The sequence below is a fragment of the Athene cunicularia genome (assembly GCF_003259725.1).
Source record: "Athene cunicularia isolate RWA chromosome 21 unlocalized genomic scaffold, athCun1 chr21_part1, whole genome shotgun sequence".
NCBI classification, from domain to species: domain Eukaryota; kingdom Metazoa; phylum Chordata; class Aves; order Strigiformes; family Strigidae; genus Athene; species Athene cunicularia.
Genome location: NW_020799127.1, coordinates 5,984,377 through 5,994,459, shown reverse-complemented (window position 1 = coordinate 5,994,459; position 10,083 = coordinate 5,984,377).

Below are 10,083 nucleotides of genomic sequence, written 5' to 3'. Positions count from 1 at the left end.
ATTGCAATGCAATGTTTGGTAGCGATTCACTGGGGTTAATCAATCCAGTAACTTCGGGCTTTCCTATTGGGAACTAGAACAGATGTCAACAAGAGGAAGAGGTACTACAGTATGGCAACTAGGAAGGAGGGGAATGAAGAAACCGGGAACAAACTGCGCAAGGGCAAAACAGTCATTAGCAAATCAGTAACTGAAACTAGCTATTACATAAGTGGCTGTGTCAGCTGTCATAACTCTTTAGATGGATGCTTTTTGGGTTAAATTCCGGTGCAATACTATATTTTCCATCAGCAGCCTCTGAAGGATTCCTTCACTTTCTCATTAAACAACTCTGCCCGTGCCCGAATCGGTAATTGCAAAGTCAAGCCCCAATGGCAAACACACAAACAGCTCTATACAGGCTACCAGTGCTGAAAACTTTAAAAAGCATGGTAATAATCCTCTAAGTGCAGGTAAACCCTCAGGGAAGCATTGTGGCTGAAGAGAAGACCTGGCTTTAAAAAAGGAGATCATTTTGTAACCTTTAAGTGATGCCAAAGGTGATCCAAAATGCTAGGCAGAGGTAAGGATGGCATAGATGACTTATTTTTGATTCATTCAAACTTGCAGAAGATTATCTGGAAGATCCGTGAACGTCCCTGTGCTCTGGGTCTGTTTGCTCTGATGTTTGGGGTGTGCTTATTCACAGGGAAAGCACCGTATGTAGCCAGTAAGCCCTAAGATTTGCTATTAATCACTTGTTTTTCATTTTTTTCATGCCCGGGAAAGCTTTACTAGCCAATCAAAGAGTAGAAATTCTGCCACGTGATTCTTATGACCTGCACCTCACCATGAGTAACGTGGAGTGAATAGTCCACCTGGACAGCACAAATATTCCTGGTCTGACCTGTCTGTTTGGCACTAACAGAAACCCTCCACAGAAGTCCCTGAGCAACCCCCCAAAAGTTAGACCAGGAATGGTTTGTAACCGAAAGGAGCTAAACTGGCCTAGTGGTGTTTTCGCACTGAATTTACCCTATCAGCACTATATAAAACCCAAAATAAAGGCAGACGTTACAAACTCTTCACAACCGTTTGTTCAAAGTCTGAGCCCTGTTTGTTGGAGGGTCCCTGCTTGCCGAGGAGATTTTTGTCCAGTCTCTAGCACATTTTAAAGAAACAACCAAACAAAAACCCCAACCAAAACGAAAAACAAATGCAACAAGAAGATATTCAATCTTCCCTATCCACCAGAACCACAAAAGCAATGGCAGTAAATACAGAACTCCACCCAGGCAAGGGTAGAGTCTGCCACAACATGGACAAAGAAACACCAACTTGAAAGCCTTAAACTCTTGAACTTTTCTCTTCTCTTGCTGTGCAATCTTGGGCAAATCTTTCTGCATCTCTGTTGCTTCATCTCTGAAACAGACATAATGACACTTTGCAGCATTGTTGAGAGGGTTAATTGGTGTTTGTATAAAGCTTTGGTGATGTAAGCTGCCATGTAAGCATGATGATGACTATTGCTTTGATACTGCTTGTAATTGCAACAGGATGGGTTGTAGTCATGCTACAGTATTTAAAAATATGTTTTTAAGAGATATTCCTAGATCTCATCTGATATTTTAAGATGATCAGTACTTACTCCTGTATTAGACATACAGGTGACAATTCTTTGTGCATTCAGCAATCCTGCAGATACTTTGCAACAATGTGCAAGGCGTGCTGCCTCCATCAGATCCCATATATTTTGGCCTTTAGCCTTCAGCCTCATCAAATGAGCTCCTTGCAATGTCCGTTGCTTAACATAATACTTTCTTCTCGCTTCATCAGCATGAGAGGATAAGATCTTGAGATTATTTTCACTTCTAGACCTATTTGTCACCGAGAGGTCTATAGATAAAGAACACTTGTAACTTGCATTTGCCACGTAGGCCATTTAATATGCCTTCAGAAGTCAATGTGCATCATGAGGGCTTATATCTTTTACCTGATACTTCTGAAATTCTCTCTGCTCTTTGAGGGAATGCATTCACTCTTCACACAAGGACTGACAGTTAGGCCTACAAGACAAGTAAATGCATTTTGTATTACTTAATTTTCAAAAGTGTCTTAGCATAAAACACCCTGGTTTTTCCTCATTATCCCTGGCACATTTGACTGAAATCTTCCAGCAGGTTTTGGCAACAAACATCAGCTTCTTATTCTATTCCATTAAAAACCTCAACATTGACTTTGACTCGATAGATCAGCCGCAATTATCCGTGAAACTCTATTTAAGACATTCCCTGCTCACCCATGCCCTGCTTTGCCACTGTAGCTAGGTTACTTGTTTGTCAGAGAATACTGTAAACTACACATACCTGTGTATTAAAGATTAAACACAACAGTGACGCTACAAAGAGGGTAAAATCAGGGAGTTTTTTGCTGTTGGGATGAACAAAAGCAGATTACCTTTGATCTGCCACAGACTGCAGAATATGCCCTGAGCACCCCTCTGGAGAAGACTCTCTAGGACACATCGTCATGAATATTCAATGTAAATTGTGAGATGGAAAATCATTCTGCTAGTCTGGGTGCCATAGGAAATCACGCTGCCTTGCTCTTATTTCTGATATTCTGTCTGGCATATATTTATTATTAAGTTGCCTAGAGACTATGCTGGCAAACATAAATTCTAAACATTATGTGTACCAATAGTTCCAAAATGTTCTTCTCCTGTTCTTCAAAGATGTGTCTTCCCGCAAGGCTGCAGCAAATCCAAAAGCTTGCAGCAACCAGTGAACTGTTTATCTACACCTGAACCAGTCACAATCTGGCTGTACAGGACTTCATGTGCTCCTACACTCTGCTCCAACTCTTCTGGTGGCATTCAGTGCGTGCCCACTCCTCCTCACAGACGTAAAGGAAAAAAGAGATCAGAAGGTGGAGTGGGAGAGCAAGGATTTACAGCTCAGGCTAAGTTTAGCAGGTACTCTGTTGCTCAGTAAAATCTATAAAGGATATGTGTTATCACTGAAAGTCTCAGTTCCTCCTGTCAGCACTGGAGACAGTTCCTCTAGGTCAAGGCAGAGGCATATTTGTCACAGAAATTTAGCCAAGCAGCCCATCGAATGAGGCTCGTTTTGTGACTAACCAGGGGAAAACAAGTCACTGGTCAACTCAGCCAGGATCTTCCTCTAGGACTAAATTACTGTTTTAAACAAGTAAGAAAAAAATATTTTGTCATAGAAACTTGCTATGAAATTGCAAATGACCTCTGTGAAGAGTGATTACCTACAGAGATCTTGTGTAGAGATTACCTGGCTTTAAAGGAAGTACAGCAGTAACGAAACCACAGCCATTATAATGGCTTTTGAAGGCGTGCGTCCATCTTGCAAGGTAATAGCTTAATAACGTTCTGATACTAGGCATGTTGTACTTTGGATATAAAGAGCAATGTAATCACAGAAATGTCAAATACCAAAGAAGAGCATGTGGAAGTAGTGCAAGGCTGCGAGTGAAAGTGATGAACAGTAAGGAGAAACTGGTATGTCATACTATTTGTCTTTGCATCTTACGGTGATGTCATTTGAAGGCCACTTATGGCCACTGATGGCTGTGTACCAATTATTGTTTGGGAAACACAGTATGGAGAGGTAAATGGGAACGGGATCCTGGTGATGGAGCTCCTTACCTAGTTCCCGTGGAATAAGTATGGAGGAGGACTGACCTTTCCTCTTTCTGATTCAGAAACATGCCAGAATTATTTTCTAAGTAATACTGTCTCCTTGTCAGTCCTCACAAAGGAGGTCACACCTGACTTGAGGCAGGCAGGAGAGGAACTCAAAGTGAAAAAGCTCTAGTTTCAGCAAGTTTATCAGGGTTTTATCCATGCTTAGGTTAAATTGCCTGTTGTTTTATTTGGGTCACCTAAGGCTATCTGATTGCCTGCTGCCCCTCCAATTCAGACAGTAGAGAGTCAAGTAAATCACAAAAATCGTGACGCCTGGAAATATTAATCTGGTCTATAAATGAACAACATTTATCATTATCACAACAGCAGTGATTACGGAAAACAAAGATTATGATTCATGTTTGGCACTTGCCAATGTGGAACCTTTAGTCTAGAGAGCTCAAAATATGTGCCACTCACCAAATGATTAAGCGTGCACGCTTCCAGTAAAGCTAGATGTATAACATTAGCCTTTCTTTATACAAGAAGAAAAATGGAGCTTCAAAAGGACTGAATGATCTCCTCATGATCAATGAACAATGAATCAGTGAGACTCAGGAAACACCATAGCCCTTCTTTGAAACTCAAGGTAATCATCCATGTTGAAGCTATTTATCAACAAGTTATCAGTTTCCATTTTAAAGAAATGATGACCATCAGTTTCCTATGAAATCAAAAGGGTTTGGGGAATTCTACAAAATATTATAGTTCCACTAGATGATAATATACTATACTTCTGTAATACTATGAACCAAACACACACTAGAGTGGCAAAACATTCACCAAAGGAAAGCTACTCAGTAAAAGCCAGTATGGCAGTTAAAGCAATAAAACCCCGCCGAAGGACAAAGAACTAAAATTAAGAAAAACAAATAAATACACAATTACCTCTAAATTTGTGGCCAAAGATTTAAAAGAGAGCCAACTTGGCAGCACTTTATGGGAAAGCTAAAACAAAACCCCCTTGTTTCATCCATCAATGAAATGGAATTACTTTTAGATGGGAAAGCAGCAAGATGTTTTAGTACAAATGACATTGCTCATGGTTTTGACCTGGAAGTGATGCATCTCATATGCACTTGAAATTGGAAGGGAATTCAGGTAGGCAGGATATAATTACTTGAACTAAATCTGGTCAAGACATTAGCATTAATGTCCTGTACTCTTATAAAAAAGATCTCTGAAGGATTATTGGTCAAGGACACCTCTTGATTTGAATGCAAGCTCACACAGTGGTAAACATGTGATCAGTGCGTGCTTTGTTACATGACCCTGGGACAGTGACTTAGGTTCTCAGTGTCACTGATGTCATCTGCACACAGGTAGTTACACCTGCAGAACATTCTGATATCAGTGATGGAGATTTACTATAGGTTGAACAGCAAATATCCTTCTGCCTTTAGTAAGGTTCAGAATTCCAAATGGGTTTTGTTGAAAGCCCCTCTCAAAAAAGAAAAAAAAAAAAAAAAAAAAGCCTAGAAGTTTTGCATTCCTCCAAAATGAAGAAACACACTTTAAAAAGTTAAGAGTAAATACAGTTCAGCAAAAATTATTAATGCTTAAATACAGCACAAAACCAAAAGCCTAAAACTTTTCAGGTAAGTGTCTGGAACACAGATTTTACCTAGCATAAAAAATGACTCCACCAGCATCCCTGATCTCCTTGTAACTGTGCCTCATCTTTGGCAGACTCTGCCAACAGGCACACTAACAAATGGTGCTCCTTTGCTCAACGAGAGAAGATGTCTCTGTGGCTTTCTGAGCTCAATCACCTGTTACTCACGGGATGAATTCTTCAAGGTGACTGTTCAGCTGCTACTTCTTCCTTAACAACATCCTAGATTCATTCTTTCCTCCTTCCAGCCCATTCAGATCAAGATTGCCACAGTCCCATTTGTTCTGAGGCCTTTGAGTATTTTCTCCCCATTTGTTTCTCTCCTTCTGCGTTCCATCCAAGCTTCTTGCCCCTCTGTCCAACTCCACCCTCACTTTTACTGTGCTTGGTAATCTCCACCCAGATCTCTCCTACTTGGGTGTAACACACCCAAGCCTCCTTCTTTACTAATCCCCGTGGCTTTTGCTTGCTCTGAATCTCGGTTGTATCTTTGGTAACGGAGCAAGCTGTCAGGCAGGATTTGTCCAGCACCTACAGTTCCCTTAATCCCCCTGTTCTAAGAGGGAGTCAGGCATGAGACATCACAAAACACTCCTGCATTTTATTCACTGGGCAATGACTTCTTCAATGCATCTTGGGCTTGTAGGTGGTAAACTCTTCACCGTTAGCAAATTCTGCCTTTGTACATCCCAAATATTTACACAGTGCCAGTTTAGCAGCGGCTTCAGACAGCAAACAAAATGAATAGATCAGTATTCCCGCTATTATATGGATGTGTAAAGTAAGAGAGCACATTATAACTGACTGGTTTTCCAATTCCACAGGCTATAGAGACTGAAAAAGTAATAAAGGGTCTAGGGGGTAGTTCTCTGTATTCAGGGCAGAAGTAAAGGTTCCATGGTCAACCCATGAGATAACCAAAGCAAAAACCTGCCCATTGAGTACATATGAGTTATGCAGTTAGGTGCTCTCTTGATCCCACTCTAACGTGGCTGTTAGTAATGGGACTCGCGGAAATTGCTTCCCCAAGGATATATCTGATGTCTTTCTGGGATACAAGAACTTTGCATTTCATCAGCATCCTCAGTTCTGAGCAGCCTTGAGGCAAGGCTGTCCTTCCAAGCGTTCTCTGTCTTTCCGGACAATCTAAACAGAGACGCTCAGCAGCCACAGCATTGCCACATTTACTGGACAAGATTACATTTGAGTACATGTGAACACTAATTAACCCTCACTGCATTCCTCGGGGTGCATTTTCTTTCTCAAATTATTTCTTCATCCACCAAGGTCAGCCTCAAAATACTCATATGACTGCATGCGTGCAGTAGTGCATGAAGTGGAGAAACTGAAGCAAAGGACTTACCCAAAGGCACCCACAAATAGAACAAATAAAACAAGTTCTGATTCCTGTTATTTGTACCTGCCCTAAAAACGTGCAATGCTTTTCTTAGAATTAAAGTTTTCTGCAGCGCAGAAGTCAGACAGCTACATATTTTTAAAGAATAATGCAAAAGGTCTGTGTTCACGAGGACATAGAGATGTTTTCATGTCCTGTAACCAGCCACGTGATCCTGCTGAGGGGCCCTTATCAAATTAAAAAAACAACTCGAACCTTTATGAGATAGTGAACTCCCTCACTTGCCTCTGTCCTGGAGTTAATCACCTTCCAAGTTAATTTAGCAGTATGTACTTATTTACTGCAACATGCACTTAATGATTTAAGACCATAAATTCGGAACTTCTAGTGACTTCCCAAGCTCAGGTTTAAAATACTCCTTCAAGACATGACAGCAGTACACCAAAATACTTTACAGAAAGAGGAAATTCTGTAGTATGATTCATTTGCATGTTGGAAAACAACTGGAAAGAAAGAAACTACTCTGAGAGAGAAGTCTCATTCTACGCTATCATTAGTGTTGAGAATAACATACCAGAGAGATGAATGGAATGTTAATGACAACACACTTATGCATGAAATACTTTGGGGTTGGGGAACATTAGAGAGAATGACAGAGGTGTAAATACGAGCTCTGCAATCCCTTCAGCATTCTGGGGCCTTTATTACAGTCTCCAGGTTCACATGTGCCTTACATTTCTAGACTTAGCAGGAATTCCAGTGTAAATGTAAAAGAAGACTAAAGGGTGTAGCAGAGGAAAAAAAGGTAATTGTTTTCAGGTCAAAGGGTATAAAACTAGGTATGTATTATGCTGCATGAGTTGCCATGGGGAATTTATTAGGTGAAATACATGTAGGCTAATTCAGCATTCTAATAACACCTTGTATTTATGCAGTGCTTTAAATCTTGAAGTATAATAATAATTTATAATAAAAAGTTCCTTCTGTTCTGCAAAACCTTCAAGCATTTCTAAGATGTGAGCTCAGATTAGGTAAAAGTATGAGTGAGTATAAGAGATTAAAACAAAACAGATCAATTATTGCTGCTTTTTTTTTTTTTTGAAGCAAGCCGTTTTTCCTTGAAGCATTTCATGGCATCAAAATCAAGATAATTCAAAGAAAAGGACACGGCTTGATAAACTTCACTAACTCAGAAAGTTCTGATGTGGTCACAGGTGGGACATGCGAACACTTTGTCTACGGAAGATCCCATTATTGTGATTGAAGCCTGAGGTAATCCTGGAAAATACTGGACATCTGAAATGAAACTACCATGAAATTAAAATTTTAACGCCCCTCAGCAAACTGAAAATATTTTTGTTTGGTAGTTTCTCCGTGATTTCAGACTGGCATTTTTTTTTTCTAAAATCTCTTATAATTTTCCTACTTCTAGAAAAAATACGACTTGTCCATATTTGAAGCTTAAGTAAAACAAATTGTTACATCTCTCAGTTCTTAAGTCCAAATCATTTCAGTTTGCTGTACAACTGGAGCTCTCCCTGAGGTCTAATACAGCAGCCTCTGCATCAACAACCCTGCCTTAGTGCTTAGGACATAATGAAAACTACACACTCCCACTAAAACCAGACATGCTCGAGTGAAATATTCTATGGACACACAATATTTTGCAATCCACGGTTTGTAGAAACAAAGTGAAATTTAAGGGTGGTTTCAAATTTGACTTTTGCCCGTAGGTACTGACATCACGACCAATTATTTTTTTTTTTTTCCCCCTTCTTGCTGTTGATTATCCTCCACAAACCCATGACAGGGAGTGCAAATCTGGAACAACAGCTTCTGGCAACAGCTCTGGCAACAGACTAAGAGTTTAAAAAGTATGTGGTCTACCACTGCCCTCTGTTGGGTACCGATGCAGAAGTGCTCAAGCACAGAGGAAAACCGTGGCCACTGCAGAGTGGAAGATGCCGGCATCTTTTGGAACAGGAAGAAAAATTCTGCCCTTTATTGCAGGCGTGCAGTCCCATCTATGAGTCTGTTGCAAACTCTTTGGGCAACTCAATCATTTTCTTTTCTGCCTTTTCGTTTCAGCTGAGACAATAAAGGAAGATTATTAGCCCGGCGACAGAGGTAAACTTTCCCTTAAACTAGTACATGTGCTAATAGTTAATGAATAGAATACAGTGGCTATGCTCTATGCCTAGAGCACTAAACACAGATGTATAAATCAGAAGCCAATGTCTCTAGGTTTTTTAAAAATTAAATCTTGGATAACTAAACTGCATGAATTCCCATTCACAAACATTAGCTGAGTTGCAAATTTCCTAAGCCCTAAAAGAAAAGCATTGGAAGGGAGTGAGCAGAAAATGCCTCTCGACTGGGATACAATTCAGTATATGAGTGACATCTGAAATGACACAACTAATTTAAACGTTAACCCCAAATAATTTATTTCTTAGTTTTTTGAAGAGGAATTTTTGATTGGCTGGTGATTTTTGCGTGTGAACAAACACAATAGGAAATACAAGTGTTCGAATTCAATATAGCTGAAACTCAGCGTCGAGCTGGCCTCAAATCCCCAGAGATTAGCACAACCCTGACAATAAAAGCTGGGTTGAAATCCTTAGAGAAGGACCATCGTGACCGATGTCTGCTAAACGCACAAAGTGGCATGTAAATATGATTTTAGCGTTTACTTACTCAACATGCTTTATGATGTTAAGGCCGGGTGGAATTTTGTATCTTACAAAACACTCCGCAACACCCATGTTGTTTAATCTTTCAAGCCTGGGCATCTCACATTATAATCCCTTAAGGGGAAGAGCTGTGAAGATCTGCCAGGCAGCAGCTAAGGATCTAAGTCAGAGAACTTCGTGTTCACTTCAACAGAGCAAGATTTTACACCATTTTCTCTTAAAATGGCCTGGTTACCTGATTTAAAATGAAGAGCGCATAGACAGTACACCTTCCCATCACATTTGTTCCTAAGTGTAACGGAGTAATTTGCTTTTCTTAAACAATTACCGAAGCAGCAAACGGACGAATGATAAACCGATTCGCTGTATTTTTATGGGCCTACCAGAGGAATCCTGGAACAACAACAAAAAACCCAAACCTGCCTGTGTACTGAATGACTAAAAATTAATTTAGATTGATCCATTTTAAGATCACTGGGAATCTGAAGAAAAGATTCAGGAGACTGATTGCAAAAAAAACCAAAAAACAAAACCCCACATGCAACCAATTCTTTTTCAGGAAAGAAAAAAAAAAAATCAGGTAATTCCGAGATCTCTCCCAAATCTAATCTAACGGAAAGCCGTAATAATTGAGCGGCGGTGTCCGCCGAGCGGCCCGGCACACAGGGCAGCTTCAGGCCCCGAGAGCTCCGCGGCCGCCCCGGGGAGCCGCCGGGGTTCG